Raw genomic sequence first — 19,163 nt, 5'->3', positions numbered from 1 at the left:
TGAAAGATTGGAGTTGATGCTAAGTCTGTTGGACCATGCTTGTTAAAGTGTTGCTTCCTCCACATAGCCATCAGTTTCTAATTACTTGCTCGTTCTCTTTCATTTTTGAAAGTCTGTGTATTTATTTTTCACTCTTCCCCACCTACCATTTGATGATACTGTCTGAATTTACTCCCCATTTTTTTCATGTGTGTATCTATTATTTTCCTTCCAGAAATCCAAGGGTTAATGTCAAAAAGGGCAAGGTTCATTGGGCAGCTGCTGCAGTGTTGCCTAGCAACCATCAGGGGCAGCTGAGAATTTCTGCAGAGAGGTCTTTGTGGAAAGATGGTCTGACTCGACCATTCGGGCAAAGTATAGAGTAAGTGAGATAATATATGTAAATGCCATTTATTAATTATAAAAACGAGGTTTGATTCCGTCTTACAGAATGTCATATCCTTTTCCTTTACTATCAGGAATTTAAGTTTGCTTTAAGAAATTTCAGTTCCTTTTTGCTCCCCTCCCTTCTACAGTGGTTTGGTCCTCTTTCTTAGAACAGCATCCCCTTTTCGCCAATCCCCCACAGTGGTCTGACCCTGTCTTACAGATTACTAGGCCCCTATGTTCTTACTCTTCCCTCTTCCTCTTATCCGTCCCCATTGCAGAGTGGTTTGATGGCACCTTATAGAAAAGCATCCCTGTTCAGCCCCCTATACATGTCAGTGGTTTGATCCTGTCTGGAGAGCATCAGCATCTTTCCCCCTCCTGTCTCGCACCAATGATTTGATCCTGCGTCATTGAGCATCAGTTTCTTTTAGCCCCTCCCCCGGGGTCCACAGTGGTTTGATCCTACCTCACGTACTGTTAGGTCCTTTCTGATTTCCCCTCCAGCATCACCACCACAAATGGTATGGTCCTTAGCATCAGGTCCTTTTTGTCCCCCCCCCACTGGTCTTCTAAGCAGATTTGAAGCAGCTTCATCTCATTCCTGATTCATCCTGATCCCCTCAGTGGCTTGCTCCTGAATTAGCAATGTAAAACTGGCCCCAATGGGTTTTTTAAATGGTCAGAAGTTGCTCCTGATTAGTTCAAATCTTTTCTGACAAGAAAAAATATCAGCTCTGACCAGTTGAAATCTATTTTGAGCAGTTTAAAGCTAATTCTGCAGAGCTGGAGCCTGAGGTCGGTAAACCCAGGAAGATGGCTGAAGACTATGCTGATTCAAGCCAAAGCAAGGAACCAGGTACTTACAGAAGTCGAGCTGAGACCTAGGAAATAAAACAGATTGAATAAGGAAACATGAAAATAGAGGAGCTAGAGTCGATTTAGGGAAGGTTCAGAAGAGATTAGTTTTGCCCAAAGTTTATTTTTATATATTTTTTGAGAGATGAGAGGCCATTTCAAGGCAGAAATGCAGGGTTTGGGGCTCTGTCTTGGTTTGTCTGGGAAGCAGTATGGGTGCTGACACCATCCAGTAGTCTCATCTGACTGGAGCTCAGACTGGGTTGTATGTGGCTCCAGTGATTCCTACCTCTGCAAGCCAGCTCCTGGGGCCATTCTTTGTGTCTGACCTTACCTCAGGCTGAAATTTATAAAGTCTCAAAACATGAATCACAACTTTCCCACCCCCTTAGCTGTGCATGGTCATGATATTGTTCAGCTATTTAGGGATGCTATTTAAGTTGGAAGGAGGTGATAGGTCAATCTTGAAAAGAAGAGCTAATTAAAATAGGTAAGACATGAAGGAAACAGTCAATTCATTAGAATGGAGTTGAGAGGTTTACTTTGCAATTCTTTGGAAAGATATGTAAGAGATGGTGGCAGGTTGAGAACAGTCTCTAATCTCTCAACTGTGGGACTGGTTATATATCTCCTTATGGTTTGTGGCCTGATGATGAAATTGGACTATGTTATATGGTTTTCTCCCAGCTGGTTGTGTTTTCGTTCTTTGTGGGGACTACAATGTGAAGGGTGGGGGACTGGGAAACCTGGAGTATGAAAAATGAAATTTTCATACACTGCAACATTTCTAATTTGTGTAAAATCTCTGCAGTGGGACAGTGGGCAGGCCAGATGCTTTGATGACGAGTGACATAATACTGCAAGATTGAGGGTGGGGTTGGAGCTCTGTTTGGTGCATTATGTCTCAACATCTTTTCTGCAGAAGGATGTGGCTGTAAGGTGAAAAAGAAAGGTTCCCTAGAATGACATAAAAACTCAGCTGTGTGGGAGGGAACCTGATCCTTTTCTGATAGAACACGACTTGAGAACCTGTTAGTTGAAATATGTCTTTTAGGATGATGGCTTCAGTTAGCCACTATTTCTCAAGAGGGAGAATGGTGGCCATTTTAGTCAAGGCAGTTGAATGGCACCTCCAAATGTTGAGGTAGGAAAAAAAAACCAGAAGATCTGGAGTCAGATAACCCAGCCTTTGAGTCCTGGCTCTGCTATTTTGCCATATGGGCTTTGAGCAAACTAAACTCTCAGAGACTTGTTTGTCTTATTTATAAAATAATTTTAATATCATCTGCCCTAAAAGATAAGAACCTTAGAGGTTAGTGCCTTTTGGAGCAAAGTAGCTGCCATTCACATTTTTGTTTGATCAAACTGAATTGTGTTAGGGATTATTTGTGTGTGGGGGGGGGAGGCGGCAATGCATAATTTAGTTTGATAAAGAAACTTTCTTCTTAAATTTCCAACAGAGTGTCCTCCAAATGATGCTACTTGAACTGTTTGGAGGAATGCAGGAGAAATAGTTTATTGAAATACTTTATAACTGTAATGTAAATAATTATTTTAATAATGATATGTTTGTTGATTATCATTAAAGTAGCACACAGAAAGTCACAGCATAAAATGTCTTTCAGTGTTGCAGACTCAAAGAATCTCTGATCCAGATTCACTTCTTGCCCTACTTCACCCTGGACCCGTGGCTTCCAGAGGTCCTGACATGTGGTATGCAGCATCACAGACCACAGTGACCCAAGGTGGGAGGTGGTGGTGTGGATCATGTCAGAAATATAGGCGTGAACATGGTTGGGTATTACAGTCTCTTCTTTGGCCATAGACATATTGGAGCTATCTTATTGCAAGACAAGCCTACATTACCTCACCTGGATTCTGTTGCCCTCCCTGAAAATAATATGATCAGGTAAAGGAGCAACAGGAAGGGCAATGAGGTAGGCCTTCAAGAATGTGGAGATCCTGTTTCTTCCATTCATAAATGAGGGGGATGTAAGAATGTGGAGATCCTGTTTCTTCCATTCATAAATGAGGGGGATGTAAGCCAGACTAGGCAGTACAGCTTCAGCTTGAAAAATTTAAATTTCAATATAATTTTGGCTGAAATAGCCCCATTGGGGAGTCAGGTCCTGTACTCAGATTTATGGACTGGGAAACATGACCTTTTTTGATAGGGTCACTTGATGAATACATGTAGATAGGTGATGGTTACAATATACCTGTATTATAGCAAGGAACATGGCAAAGATGTTTATTTTAATGGTATCTACATTCTGGTGAACAGAATGTAGAAAGCATGAGATGGAACATTTTTTCTTTAGTTGGATTCTGAAACAGGAATTTTTAAAGAAAGTCCTATATTTATTGAGCACTTACTATGTACCAGGTATTGTGCTAAGTACGTTTTGTGTGCTATTCATTTAATCCTCATAACAACTCTATGAATTGTGTATTATTAATTCCATTATACAGATGAGGGAACCATTTACAAATGGTGTAAATTATTGCTTCTGTTTCTCTGGAGCAGAAGTATGGATGATAAGGGCACATCCCCTGAAGGAGTCAACAGAATTATTTAGATACATGTTTTTCCAAAGACCACAGGCCTTTTCCCCATTTTAGTTTCTCTCTTAGGAGGCTCACCCCTCCTTGGTATCTCTGACATTTTGTGAGTCTTGTGACTGATGTGAATGGATGATTGAAAGGTCTCTCCCATGTAATAAGACTGGAAAAAGGTTAAGCTTTTCTATTGTAAAGAGAGGTCTGTGGTGGTAGGCCATAGGGCTTCCGTATCTGGTTCTTCATGATTTCAACATTGTAATTAATGTCTTGGATAGAGACATAGAAAAGTATGCTCATCAAGTGTTAAGAGAGAACTGGAATGGGAGGCAAAGTAAAATGCTGCATAGCAGAACCAGGAATCTAAGAAGGTGGTTCAAAATTAACAAAATAAATTTGAGAATAAACATGACATCTTGTTTTAGTTTCATAAAACAAATTGAAAATTTGCAACTCTACAGGATGGGTACATGTTTAATGTGGCTACCAAAATGTTAATGGAAACTCAGGCTGCATAAATAATAGCATAGAGTCCAGAATGAAGGAGGTGATTATTCTGCTCTTTTCTGAGTTCGTAGAACCACACCTCAAGTCCTGTACTCAGTTATGGTAGTTGTCTTTTAGAGAGGGTCAGAGGTAAAGATTAAGAAGAGAAACCTGTCATAAAGAAAATGTGCTACATATTCACAATGGAATATTACTCAGCCTTAAAGAATGAAATTATGGCATTTGCAGGTAAATGGATGGAGCTGGAGAATATCATGCTAAGCAAAATAAGCCAATCCCAAAGAACCAAAGGGTGAATGTTTTCTCTGATATGTGGATGCTAATTCACAGTAAGGGGGCTGGGGTAGGGAAGAATAGAAGTACTTAGGATTAGGTAGAGGGGAGTGAAGGGAGGGGAGGGGGGTTTGGGGGTAGGAAGGATAGAAGGATGAATTGGGCATTATTACCCTATGTGCATATATAACTATATAACCGGTGGGATTCTACATCATGTACAACCAGAAGAGTGAGATGTTATACTTCATTTTTGTATGATGTGTCTAAATACATTTTACTGTCATGTATAACTTATTAGAACAAATAAAAAAAGATTATGAAATGAAAGAAAGAAGAGACTCCTGGAAGATGAAGTAATTGCTATCTTCTTGTATCTTTATGTCTGTCATGAGAAAGAGGATTTTATCTGTATGGTTTGATGACAAGGAACAGGATTGGCATTATTGAGTGGAAGTTGCAGCAGAGCTGAGTAAAGATGAAATGAGCTGTTAGAAGAGAATTAGCATCTTTTCATTGGAAGCATTTAAGCAGAAGCTGGTTGACTGTGTATTACTGACTTTAGTATCCTATAAGATTTCAGTGCAGTCTTAATCCCCCAATTCAGTAGACGGAGATTTACCATGGGCATTTCTTGAGTGTTCTTTGTCTGATTGATAGAGAAGGTGATGATCAGGAAAGAGAGGTATAGGGTGAACCTTGATAGTAAGTAGTGAGTTCAAAAGAACACTTGGGTTAGCTGGTGTGACGCAGCCAAGGATGATGGTGAAGGAAGAAAACATTAACAAAGTACCCAGTATATGCCTGGGGCTTTTACACACATTATTTCTTAATTTTCATCACAGTTGGGTGAATTATGTGTTATATGCCCCCCTTTTTTAAAGTTGAGAAAACTGAGGCTCAGAGTGAGTAAGTGACTTGCCCAAGGTCATGCCACTGGTAATTGACCTTGGGGGCAGACATCAGAAGCCTCCCTAGGGTAATATGTATGTCACAGAATTTTTGCTTCTACCTGATCACTTCTCCAGTTGAGTAAAGCACTGGTATTGCCAGCGGCGAGTCAGGACTGTGTGGACAAGTGCGTCATGCTGGGCTGGGTGCCTGGAGTAGATGAGAATATCATGAAGATATATGATCAGCCTCTAGTCCAGCAGGTCCTGGAGGATGGTGTTGGACAGCAGCTGAGCTATGACACAGGCGAAATGGCATGAGTGTTTATTCATAATGTCTGTACCTTATACAGAACGCTGTCTTCCATAGACTCTCAGAGTGGCACATCTGTGAGAGGACATTGAAATTTTTTTTTTTTAAGATCAGGGAACTGTGGTCTTGAGAGGGAAAGGGACTTCTCCAACTTCTTCTACTTAATAATTTTGTCCCTGATACTGCCAGAATTTTATTTTTTTAAATATAATCTAGAAAATTCAGGATTAGAGCCTCTTAGAGAAGATTTTTTATTCAGGAGGGACAGATTCCCCTGTAAAACTTGCTACTCTGTTTCAGAGCTGTAACATAGATATGTAATGTTGTGGTTTCTTATTTTCTCCCTGTTATAGATGTCAGCATAATAAAAATGGGAAGTTGTTTAACTTCTTTGGGTCTCAAATTCCATACTTATAGAAATGGAAATAATTGTTTGTTTGTAGCCCTGGGGAGTTTGAGGTGTCTGCAAAGTCCAGGTGCACAGATCCAGGGAGGGTAAAACTCAGAAGAATGACCCTACCTGGATATAGGGATTTGAGAATTAACAGCCAATGGGAAGATATGTAAAGCCACATGCATGGTTAACATTGCCTAGGTGGAGGGACTTCTTCTACATGATAGCCCTTCATGTATTTGAGATTGATAGTCATGTTATCCCAATGATTCAGTTCTCTAAGTTTTCTATCTCTAGATACTAAACTCCAGACTTAGCATCTTTGATACTTCTGCATTTGTCTTGGATTTCAGCCTCTTCATCAGCTAAGTTGTCCTTTTGAGGACATATCATATTTTGGTTTTGTCACTCTTGATGTGTGGTGCTTTAAACCTAAACATGGTGCTACTGTTATGGGATGGAGGAAGAATAAGACCATCACCTTCTTTATTATGGATACTATACTCTTATTGATGTGTCCCAGGATTTCACTAGTTGTTTTTTAGTGTCTTCCTCACCACAGACTCATATGTATTGTTGACTAAGCCTCCTAAGTCTTTTAGCAGGTTCTACTGATAAGCCATATTATTTTCTCCCAATCATTATGAAATAGTGATGGAATGTGGCAGTGATTCTCAGACTTTAAAGTGCTTTAACTTCACCTGGAAGAATAGGTAAAAATGCAGATTCTGGGCTAATCTATATTTTGAATTATTTTATTTTATATTTTCAGCATCATATCAATCACCTGAAGTGCTTTTATTATATAGAAATGGTTAACATAATATGACCGTTCTCTAAGTTTGTTTTATAATTCTCTTATAGTTTAGAGTATTTTTTCAGGTTCTCAGAGGCTTTTTTTTTTTTAATTACATCTATTGATATTTACCATGTTAGAATTTTGAACAGACTTTAAAAAAATTTCTAATTTTAGAACAATAATAAACCCCAAAATGTGTTAATATAAATACATGCCTTTTAGTGGAAACTAATTGTATTTTTCCAAAGGAAATATATTTTATGAGTGGACTTGTTTCACTTTTTAAAAATTGTCTTTAACGCTTACTTAGTAAAAGAGTTGGATTCTCATATCTCCTCAGTCTTTAGCTGAATCATGCATCATGTGGCCTCTGGAAAATTTCACTCCTGAGATAATGAGAGTGAAAGAAATCAAATAACTTCTTAGCAGCAGGTCATTTGACCCTATGGGTCACCTGAAAGGCTCCTTGGACCCTTGGAGGTCTTTAGACTACATTGCTAAATTTTCTAAAATAGTGATTGAGGATGTCACACTTTGGGATAGAGATTGGCTTTAGCACCTACTACCTACTCCATTTAAAAAATCCTGATTTTACACCAAAAGGCAAGTATTGTATGATTCTCCTTATGTGAACTACCTCAAATTGTCAACCTCAAAGGGACAGAAATTAAAATAGTGGTTACCAGAGGCAGGAGGATGGAAGATGGTGGGTCAAGTTGAGTACAATTTGAGTTTGGTAAGATGAAAACATCCTGGAGTTGGTTGGTGGTGAATGGCTGCAGAACAATGAGAAAGTACTAAATGCCACTAAACAGGGTTAAGATGGTAAATTTTCTGTCATGCATATTGTCTCACAATTTTTAAAACCTAAAACACAAATGCAGATTGTGGGTACTCGGTCACTAATCTTCTGATTCAATAGGTCTGCAGTGAGGTACTTCAGGTGACTCTGATGCAGGTTGTCCTTGACAATGCTCTGAAAACTGTCATGCTGTCACGTGGAGAGCACTGCGTCCTGCCCATCTTCATTCCTGGCAGTTAACTAGCTCCCATGCTGCCCTGCTCACTGCAGAATGCAGCCAGGAAATGGCTGTAGGAGGTCTGCAGCTCCATCTCATTTCCTGATTTCCAACACCTGGATTTCATGGACAAGGTAAGACCTTTTCCCCCTTGCTTTTGCATGTTTTGGAAGTTTCTTAGATGAACTCTGGAACTGGCTCATCTGTATTTAGAGGGGCACTTCATGGGGAGCAAAAATGGCAAAGAGTGGTCAAGAGATTGGTTGATGATGTACTTGCTATGATACAACATCTATCAAACTAAATTTCAGGTTGTATTAAATAGATTTTTTTTGCAGAATACTAAAGCCTTAAGAATAGAAGAAAATGTGGGTTGATATATGAGTTCATCTTTGTATAGGCGTAATACATGATATAACAAAGGAAGGGGATTATATATTTGAAGAAATAAAAACCAAAGCCTGTAAATCTAAAAACATGAACAAAATTAAAGAACAATTAATAGACTGGAAAATTGGTCGATAACATGAAAAATACAGTCATTCCTCCTTCGTGGATTCTATATTTGCAAATTGGTCTGCTCACTAAAATGTATTTGTAAACCCAAGGTCAATCAATACTCAGAACAGTTTCTTAGTCACTTGTAGATATCCACAAAGTGGCAAAATATTTGCATTGCCCACTGTGCGTGTTTCTGGCTGAAGCCCATTTCTGCCTTTTGTTTCAGTTTTCATATTGTAAATAAGTAACCTTTGCACAGTCTGATTAGTACCACGTTTTCCACATATTTGTTGATTTTGCTGCTTAAAATGCCCACGCCAAATGTAGTGCTATCTGGTGTTTCTAATCTTAGAGAAATGATATGTGTTCAATAAGTTTCAGCTGTTGACTGTGATTTAAATGTTAATGAATCAATAATTTATTATTATTATTATTATTATTATTATTATTATTTGAGATGGGATCTTGTATTGTGTTGGCCAGGATGGTCTTGAATCCCCCAATCCTGCTTTAGGTGGCTGAGTATCTGGGATTACAGGTGAGCATTGCCATGCCCAGTTTATAATATATACTAAATAAGGTGCCTTTAAACAGAAACACACGTAAACAAGGTTGTGTATTGACTGGTTAATGAAAAGGTGACCAGAGGCTTGCAGGAAACTAATTCTGCACTTCCCCAGGGCTATTGCTCAGTATTCACTAATTCAATGTTTGCTGTGATTTGTTAAAACATAATCAATTATGAATAAAAAGACTTAATTGGATATAATCATACATGGTATATAATTGTATAATATTAATTGTTTATGATCATATTACCATCTAACATACTGAATATATAAAGTACATGTACATTGATAAGGAGACAGTAAATCTCAAAAATTGGCAAGGGAAGTATAAAGGTAATTTGCAAAGTAAAAACCCATGCATATTAACATGAATGTAAAACATTTCCATTTTTGTAGTAATAAAGAAAATAAAATTGAAGTAACAATGGCCATGTCATTATTGTTGCCTATCAAATTAGAAAAACATTAAAAAGACTTAATACTCTCCTGGGGAGAGTGCAATGAGGTGGTCATTCTTGCACACTGCCTGTGGATTAAATCAGTACTTTGTTTTAGGAAGTAGTCTGGTGGTCTATATCAACAACTCTAAAAAGGTTAATATCTTATGACTCAGAAATTCAACTCTAAGAATGTCTCCTGAGGAAAGAGATTCAGATAAAGATTTATGTGCCTTCAATATAACATTATTTGTAAAAACAAAAATGGGAATCAAAATAGGAATGTCTAAGACTAGGGGAATGAATATATTATGGATGGAAACAGGATGAAAGATTTATAAAACCATTAAAGATACTTTAAAGAACAGTGAATGACATGGGAAAAATTCATGATTTAATTGAAATAAAGCACATTGTAAGATATATTATTAAATGAAATTATGGTAAAATTATATACACAAAAATAAATCAACTTGAAAATAAATGTTTATTGAAGAGTAAAGCACATTTTATTGTATGTTTTTAACTTTTTACCAGTTGTTGTGGTCCCCTACCCTGCTTCTTGGTAACCATTCCTTTAATCTTATTCAGTTAGACATATTTTAGGAGGTGGGACAATACATCAGAATAAGAAATGGGGTATTACTGGAATGGACCAGACCAGGAAAAGCAGAATTTGTGGAGAAAGAAATGATCCATATATACTTGGGTGAAAAGAGGTAAGGTATGCAGGATTTTGGAAATCTTCAAGAAGATAATGATATTTGAACTGAGTCATAAAGGATTTGTAGGGTTTTAGGTGTAAAATTCAGGGTAGTTCTTGACTTCTTAGCTTTTAAATGTCAATGATGCCACCCTTGACTATAAGGTCAGTGCATTTGAGAGGTACTAAAAGTGATTCTCCTTTGGGGTGACTGTACCTGGAATTTTCTAGTGCTTTTTCTCAGAGTTCAGGAAGTTGTCATATTCTTATGCTCTGATCTTGAGATCAATAGAGGATAGACACACAGAAACATTTCAAGAATTCTATAGCATTTTGATGAGTGAGGTTATATAATGTGGAAAATAGATTAAGGACGGTGGAGTAGTGGGTAGATACTGGGGAGAGAAGGAAAAAGAAACATATATTTGGTCTTTTTAATTTTAACTAATGTACTGAACAATCCCATGAAGTAGGCAATGATTCCAATTTTGCAGAGGAGAAGTAATGAGGACCTAAAGGGTGATGGGGTAGTGGAGGTAGCAAGAAGTAGATGTATGCGGAAATAAAATTGGAAAAAGCTGCAGCATAGGGTGGGGATTGTTAATTGGCATTAACTGGAATGCACAGATAACCATTGGGAGTCTTAGTTCACAGTGTTGTGTCAAAGTTAGATGAAACAAGGGCTATGATAGTGCTCTGTAAATTGAAGAGTTCAATGCCAATGGGGGATGCCCAGAAGCTTTGAGTCTGGGCAACCTGAGAGGATGGAAAAGCTATTAATGGAAGCAGGGACTCAAAAGAATATTGGGGGGAAAGGTAATATTCCCTAATTCTTTAACACCTCCCCTATAATGGTACATCCTATTGTTTTGCACTATAGTGAATACAGATTTTCTCTTTCTCTCTCTTTCCATATATATGTGTGTGTGTGTGTGTGTGTGTGTGTGTGTGTGTGTAAAATATTGTAGAATATTTGTCATATAAAATTATAATTATATAATGTATATTTTATATTATATATAATTTGTGGATGCATACACTATCTCTGGTAGAATACACAAGAAACTTTATTGTGATTGCCCCTAGAGAAGGGATCTGATCAAAGTGGGAATGAACACAACTTTCATTTTGTACCTGTTGACTGTATAGCATGTGCATGCTACTTACTTCAAAAAAGAAAATCACAAAACAGATTAGAAAAACCTCATATGCACCCATTATATTTCCATCTTCTGTACTTTAATGACAAAATGTCCCCTGTGTCCTATGTCCTTACATGTTTATAAAGCTTTTCCATGGCCATTCTAACCCATATCCTATCCTTTCTGATCACTTGGTGTAGGAGCCAGTGGGAAGAAAGAAATGGAATTAGCAAGTATACACTATTACTGGAGAAAGGAAGAATGTTAGGTAAAGTAGTACCTTTGCATCAAGAGAGGCTTTCTAATTTACGTATTTCTTCATACCTGAAAATATTTATTTACATTGTAACAAGAAGAGACTTTTACACTTGTTTTTGGGTGGAGGAGAAGCTTGCAGAGAGGAGAGAGAAGTTGAAGAAAAAAGAAAGGAACAGTCATAAGTAGGCTTAGCAAAACTATCGGCTATGTTGAAATAAAGTTTTAAATGAATGTGTTTCTATAGACCTGTTCAGAAATGTTTCTGAAAGCCTGAAAAGCCCTTTATAAGTTCCCAGATGCAAGAACAGTTCTCTCTGTGGCCATTTCCAACTCTTTCACAGCTCTTCACAGTGACACTTTTGGGGTCTGCTGAGCTCTATCAGATATTCATTCCACAAAATTTGAATGACATAGCACAGAAAGGAGTTGTGTGACTTCATTTAATGTACTAACTTCACATGCAAAAAGGGGAGAAAGTTGCTGTGAGAATAAGGGTGCTTTGGTACAGGTTTTGTGATGGATTCGGGTCTAAGTGTTGTGGATTCTAACAGAGCCGATATAGTGCTTGGTTCCCAGTAGGTGTTCAGTAAGTGTTTGTGACGTAATTCGTTTATTGAGCACCTCCTATCAATCAAGCACTGTGCTAGGCTCTGGGACCACACAGATAAATTAGACAAGGTCCTTCTCCTTGAGGTGCTTAGGTCTAGGGAAATAAGTTTAATGACAGAGGTATGATAGGAGAGGACCTACCCAGGAAACAGAACCAAGTTGCAGTGTGTTGAGGGTTGAGTGTGGGAAGAGGATTTGAGGAAAGTGAATATAGACCATTTGTTCAGAAACCTTGGTTAAGAAGGAGAGAGAGCAGAGAAGTAAGATTGAGGGACCGCTTCTTGAATGATGAGAGATATGAGCATATTATTGTAGAGAGGAGAAAGAACCATTAAAGAGGGAAGGGGTGAAGATTCAGAAGTTAGATCTCTGAGGATATAAAAGGAGATAAAAGCAGAAGCTGGCCAAGAACTCCAGGAAAAAAACTGATGCAGGACACAGAACTCTCCTGAAGCAGGGGATCATGAATTTTTAAGTGCCATCAAGTCAAAATGTAGCTAAGTTATGGAAAGGACAGTGGTTGAAGTAATGGACTGTAGGACCTAGGCCTAGCAGAGAAGATAATTATGCTTGAAGGGATGGATAAATTGGGAGAAATCAGGAGATCAAAGAATAGGAATAGCAATGTCAAGGAAATAAAAGTCCTCAGTAGAAAAAAAAAAAGTAACCAAAGAGTGTGATATACAAATTTAAGATTACGGAGTTAGAGTAGTTTCAAGGCAATGAAAACACCTGGGATGTGGATAACTAAAGTGTAGGAACAGGTCACTGGTGTTGAGTTATGGAAGCGGGGCTCCATAGTTAATGATGTTCATGTTCCTCCATTATCATATAAAGACTTGCATCAGGAGTCAAAGATTCAATTTATGTTTGGGAGAAACCAAGAAGTAAGATGTTGGTGATGAGATGCATTAGCAGGGAAGGCTAGTCTATTAGTTTTCATCCCCTTACCTTCCAGGACACAGAAGTAGGTGAGAGAAGCTGTGCTGTGTATCTGTGAGCTTAGTTTCTCCTCTTCAAAGGGCTTCTAAGGGAATGAGATGGCAGATGTAGGCTGCATGAGATGTTTGACTTGTGACTGTGGAGTCTAGCCTGTGCCAGTAGCACCAGCTGTGTAGAGGACTAGCCAGCAGGATAAGGCAGTACAGTGTCTGTGGCTAGCCGGTAACATGCAACTCCTCAGAAGCAATGAGAAGTGTAAGGATGAGGAGGAACTGAATCACACAAAGGAGATGGAAACAACATGTTCTAGGCTGAGTAATTCCCCAGAAAGTGTGGTGAGCTGCTGGTCTGTCCATGTATTTCCATGGTCTTTACAAGAACAGTAGTGAGTAATAACATATGAAACAGTTTATCTCACTGATGCTGTGAGAGGAATGTCAGGCAGTGGGGCCAAGTTATCCTCATGTCCAGCAGAGCTTTTGAGGTACAACTGTGGTTACCAATTGGTTCCAGAGTTTAGATCTTGGTAGGGGAGGTATCTCAGAGGAAGAATAGTGACAGGTAGCCACTCCCATCTTGGGAATTACCTGTGAGGAAAACATAGAAAAATTAGGGAATGGCTCCAAGAAGCTCCAAGCTGCCTTTTCACAGTAACAAAAATAACAAGAAGAAATAACAATTATGGTGATGATGACAGAGACTGATACTTAAGTAGCACTCTATGCATGGTACTGTTTTAAGCACTTTTATGCATATTAGTTCTTTCAATACTTAGAACAATAATACTATGTAGATACTTCTACTAGTTCATTTTCCATTGCTATTGTGAAATACATGAGGCAGGATACTTTATAAATCAAAGAGGTTAGTTCTGGCTCATGTTTCAGGAGGTATACGGTTGAGGGGCTTTGCTGGGCAGGTCCTAAGATGGAGCAGAACATCACATAGCAAGAGAGAGGAAGCACATGTTTATCTGTGTGTCTGGTTTCTCTCCCTCTTCTTGTTAATTCACCAGGATTCAACCATGGGGGCTCCATCCTAATGACCTTGTCTAAACTTTACCTCCCAAAGGCCCCACCTTTAAATGCCATATTTGGATTAATTTTCCATCCTCTTAATGCCTTACAATGGGGATTAAATGTGAACATATGAAGCCTTGGGATACACTCAAACCACATCTAAACCATGGCAGTACTAATATCCTCATTTTCCTAAGAGAAAGACACAGTGTTACAATTCCCAGGGTCTATCCTGCTTTACCCCTCCTGCTTTAATTAATAGCATGGGTTTGGTGTGTGACGGAGAATAAGAGACTGGTACCTGACTGAGTCTTTGGAGATTGTTTTGGTCACATGGTGTAGACCATTTCTGTGGAAATCCAGTATTGCTCTGAAGCAAACTTCACATAAGGAGAAGCCTTCACAAAGGTTTTGTGTGATCTCAAATTATAATTAGTAGATGTATGCTTGTAAAAGTCAACTATCTCTGGAAGGTAACACAAGGAACTTTTAACAGTGTTTTCCACTAGCAAAGTTAACTGACTTTAAAGCTGCATATACTCTTTGTGACATGTTAAAATTGTTTGCTATGTGTGTATGTTACTCTTTCAAATAAAGAAAAAAACTCCAAAACCTTCAAATCATATAGTCGAAGTGCATAAATTTCTAAATACTCTTCTGAAAAGTCTGCTTTCCCATTGCCCATTTCTCCCCAAACATTAATACTCAATACTCACAACAAGACATCAGGCAGGGGAAGGGAACTTATCAGGAGAGAATCTTACTATTGCAATTTCCCCCATGTCTTCTGAGAAATCTTATTGTGTCTTTAAAACCTTCTCAATAGGTCCATAACAAACCTCAAAAGTGTACATTCTGTATTTTGTATTTCACATAGAGATAAACATAGACATTTGCTACTATTCCTACCCATTGCTTTATTAGAATGGGTTATGACTATGATTGGGTTCAGGTGGATGTTTGTTTAAACAAAAACATCCTAATTCAATTACTTTGAGGGACCTAAAGCAAAGAAAAATCATGTTTGTGTCTGGTCATTCAAGAGTTTTCTGCACCATTGGAATTCATTGCAAATTGTATTTTAATATTAGACCTCCACATAATTCTTGCTGTGTATGCACTGGCCTGTCTTTGCCTGTGCCCCTTTATCTTACCAATTGCCATCTTGCCTCTTCCCTTCAAGATCATATACTACCCACTTCCTGAAAATGAAAATCTTTTCTGGGTTTAGCCTTCCTACATAGCCTAGAGCCTCTGTCTATTTCCAGCTTAATCTCTCCCCCTCATTTCCAATTGTTAGTCTGTGGAAATTGTTTATTATAGTTAAGTTTCAAGGTGACTTAAAAGATCTCTAAGGTCACTTCCTGCTCTATAAATAGTCTTTGGTTCACTTGAAGGAAGTATTTTACATTCTAAAGGGAAAACTTCCCTGTTGGGCCTCCTTCTCCACTTTAGGATCTATGGTGTCCAGGATTGAATATACCTTTTCCAAAGGCAGCCCAAGGAATTCACAATGCTTAAACTAACAGTGAAATGTCTAGTCTCAAAGAGGCTGATGTTTGGGAGGAGGCCTTCCTAGCTTCCTTCACATTCATCTGCCCTTGTAAACAGCTATTCTTTGCCATAGGCAAAGGCTATGCCATCAGCTAGGCTTTGCCATAGGCAAAGAATTGGACCAACAAAATAGAAACACCATCATTCTTGTGAGGCATTCTTTGAGATCTCTCCCACCCCAATATTACCTTTGCCTTTTTGAAGTTACCTCCCAGAGTAGGCTTGCTCAGTCTAGCTACATGTAGATTATAGCCACATTGTTGAAAAGGCCTCCAACACGTGGACTGTATAAAGTCACTGGGCTGCTGAATTAGTGGGTTCTTCTGACTCCAGGTCTTCAGTTGAGAACTTACCTCATGCATTTGCACTACCCCCATACTGGTTGCTGCTGACCTCAGAATCATCTTGAGAATTCTAGGAAAATCAAACCCTTATGTTTTGCCCTGAGGCAAAACTCTGTCCCTCTTATTACCTTAAGTGCCTGATTTCCATTAACCACTTTCTTTTTTTTTTCCTAGTGAAAATTAATACCATATTGAAGGAAGATAAAGTCACATGGTCTCCAGTTCCAGTGCCAGTATAAGACTTTGACTGATACATAGTGGAAGGCAAAAGACAGGAAGAACAGCTCTCTGACACTGTAGAGTGGATCTGTACCAGCAAGCACACTGTACCCTAGGCCAGGGGTCCTAGATCTGAAGTACCATTCCAACTCAGGCTGGGTTGGAAGGGATTCCTTGTTGGAAGGATGGAACATTTTTTTAAATAGAGCCCTCTCTGTCTTCTTTTCTAAGTAGATAGCATGACAAGGAAAGGGAGCAGAAGGCTCTGGTAGGATCTAGAAATGACATTCTCTCCTCTCCGCAGCTCCAAAAGGAATCCAGTTTTGTTCTAGCTCAGAGTCTGTTTGGTTCCTGGTGTCAACCATAATTGACATCACCAGCAAAATCCTTCAGATAAATGAGTCACACCATCCAAAGTAGGGTCTATGGGTCATCGTATTAACCCCTTCTCTTTTCCCTACCCCTAGCTCCTATGCAGGATTATACTTGAAACAAGCTCTTAACTGCTGAACTTGTTGGGACTTGTCAGAAAAAGCTCTAGGATTATTATTTCTATTTCCACCCAGGGAAACTAGACTGCAAAAAAAGCAAAATAATTGGAGACTCAGTTTTACTTGCCAGCCTGGCTACAGATAGGGTTAGGTTTGACATGTCAACTTCCCAGAAAACATAACTGAACAGAGAGAGTAAACAGTTAAGATAAAAGAGTGATAACAGAATGAAGTCTTCGAATAGGTCACCTGAGTTGTGAAGCTTCTGGTATTTTCCTAATACCTTCTAGCTACATGAATATTTCACTTCTGACAAGGTTTTCCTCCCTAAGATCTGTAGGCTCCAACTCACTTTTTATTCCTGGTTCTTAGCAGCTCCCTGAGCTTGGGAATATGTTCACACACATATATACACACTGTGGATGCTAAGAGCTAAAAACTCCTGATAACAGGCATTGTATGATATTTCTCTTTCAGTCATAACTATCCAAGGTAATTTTAATGTGGGTATTTCTATATAGAAAGGCATTAAATATCTGATGATGGCTTTGGAATTACAGCTAATTTTCATTTTAATGATTATGACTGTGGATTACAGTTGGTAGCAGACTCTCAGAAATAATCACATGGGGTCTTTTGGTCATTCCTGGGAGGGAACACAGCTTTACAGGAGTGGTATGAAATCTAGTAGATGACTGATGATATTGATAGTGAGGCTGATGTGGTGGGAATGCAGGTATATTATTCTTTTGCATCTTTATATGTATTAGAGTTTTGCTAGTTATTGACAATATACTGGTGATATTGAGTGTGCTTAAAATAAAATTATGCTGTGTAAAAAGGAGAAAAGACAAAAAGACTATTGGAAAAGGAGAACATTATTTTTAAAACACAGGTGGAAATTTAAAAGAAAAAAGGAGGAAAGAAGAAAACATTAAAAGCTATCAAGGGTGAAAAGAGGAATAAGAGTGAAACTACAAGGAAAACTAAAGTGTAAAAGGAAACACATGTAAAAAAGAGGAAATGATTTTAGAAAGTTAGATGAGTGAAAATATACAAGGAAGGGGATATGTCAAAGGAACATAAGAGCCAATAGTAAAAAACTATCAGTGGCCAAAGTTGGAACGATTAGAGCAGCAAAATAAATAATATGGTACTGAATTCTAAACCTTGATTTGGATATTTGCCACTTTCCAAGAGGTGGAGCATAATCCTTCCATCCCAAGCCTGGTCAATGGCTTGCTTCCATAGAGTACAGTACAAAAAAGGGGAAAAAGTAACTTCATAGTGGAGAAACTTGGTAAATATGCCTCAACCAAGTGATCAAGGTTAACATCAGTAGTGATAAATCATGTTGATACTATGTACCCTTGTTTTGATGTGATGAGAGGAGCACTTCACCTCTGTTTTTTCCCTCCAAAACACATTACCTCAGTCAAATCATGAGAAAAACCATTGGAAAAATCCCATTTAAGAGACATTCTACAAATATCTGACTGGTACTCCTCAAAACTGGCAAGGTCATCAAAAATAAGGAAAGTCTGAGAAACTGTTCGAGCCAAGAAGAACCTAAGAAGACATGACAAGTAAGTGTAATATGGTATCTTGGATGGGATCCTGGAACACAAAAATGACATTTGGTAAATTCTGAGGACATCTGAATAAAGTATGGACTTTGGTAAAAATTATAAATAATAAAAAGTATATATCAGAATAAGTTCACTAATGGTAAAAAATGTAAAATATTAATGAAAGATGTTCATAGTAGGGAAAACTGGGTGGTATTGAAAAGGGTGTTGTGTTTATTGAATACTTTGTACTGTCTTCAACTTTTCTATAAACCTAAAACTATTCCAAAATAAAGATACTATTTAAAAAATTAGAAGACAGTAGGCAAATGTGAAACATGATATACATAAGAGGAGAAAGTTTTTTTAAAAATTGAAGGAAAATAACGCAGAAAAGGATAAGCTATATAAGAAAAACCAGTGTAAAATTCTAAAAAAATATCCCTACCCCCTGACATAACCCCTGAAAAACAAAGAAGTAAAACACAATTAAAATCCAAAACCCAAGGAAAGAAAAATGGGAAATTTAAAAATGGGGAAAAAAACTGGAAAAGAAAAATTAAAAAAAAACTACAAGTAAAAAAGGAACAAAACCACCCAAAACTCCACAAAACATAAAACAACAAAGCAAAAAAGAAAAACCAAAAAATAAAATCCCAGAACCCCCTAAAATAAAAGAATTCCTCTAAACAGAAAAACAAACTGCCATAAAAACAGAACATTAAAAAAAAAGAGATGGAATGAAAAGGGAAAGGGAAAAAATACTTAAACACTGAAAAGGATATAAAAAAAACTTAATGGATAAAAGGCATAATAAAAAAAGTAAAAA

The 19,163-nt window shown here is 38.0% G+C and overlaps 1 long non-coding RNA gene across 1 annotated transcript; it reads left to right on the top strand.

The window, feature by feature from the left end:
• Positions 1-986: 986 nt before the first annotated feature.
• Positions 987-18,920, top strand: LOC124972357 (uncharacterized). Its single transcript, XR_007106451.1, has 3 exons — positions 987-1,225; positions 7,882-8,112; positions 18,202-18,920. It is a non-coding gene; the product is annotated as an uncharacterized LOC124972357 (long non-coding RNA).
• The last annotated feature ends 243 nt before the right edge of the window (positions 18,921-19,163 follow it).

Source organism: Sciurus carolinensis, chromosome X (genome assembly GCF_902686445.1).
Source record: "Sciurus carolinensis chromosome X, mSciCar1.2, whole genome shotgun sequence".
In the NCBI taxonomy this organism is placed as follows: domain Eukaryota; kingdom Metazoa; phylum Chordata; class Mammalia; order Rodentia; family Sciuridae; genus Sciurus; species Sciurus carolinensis.
Note: the sequence above shows the minus strand (reverse complement) of the source record. Positions and strands in the feature narration are given on the sequence as shown.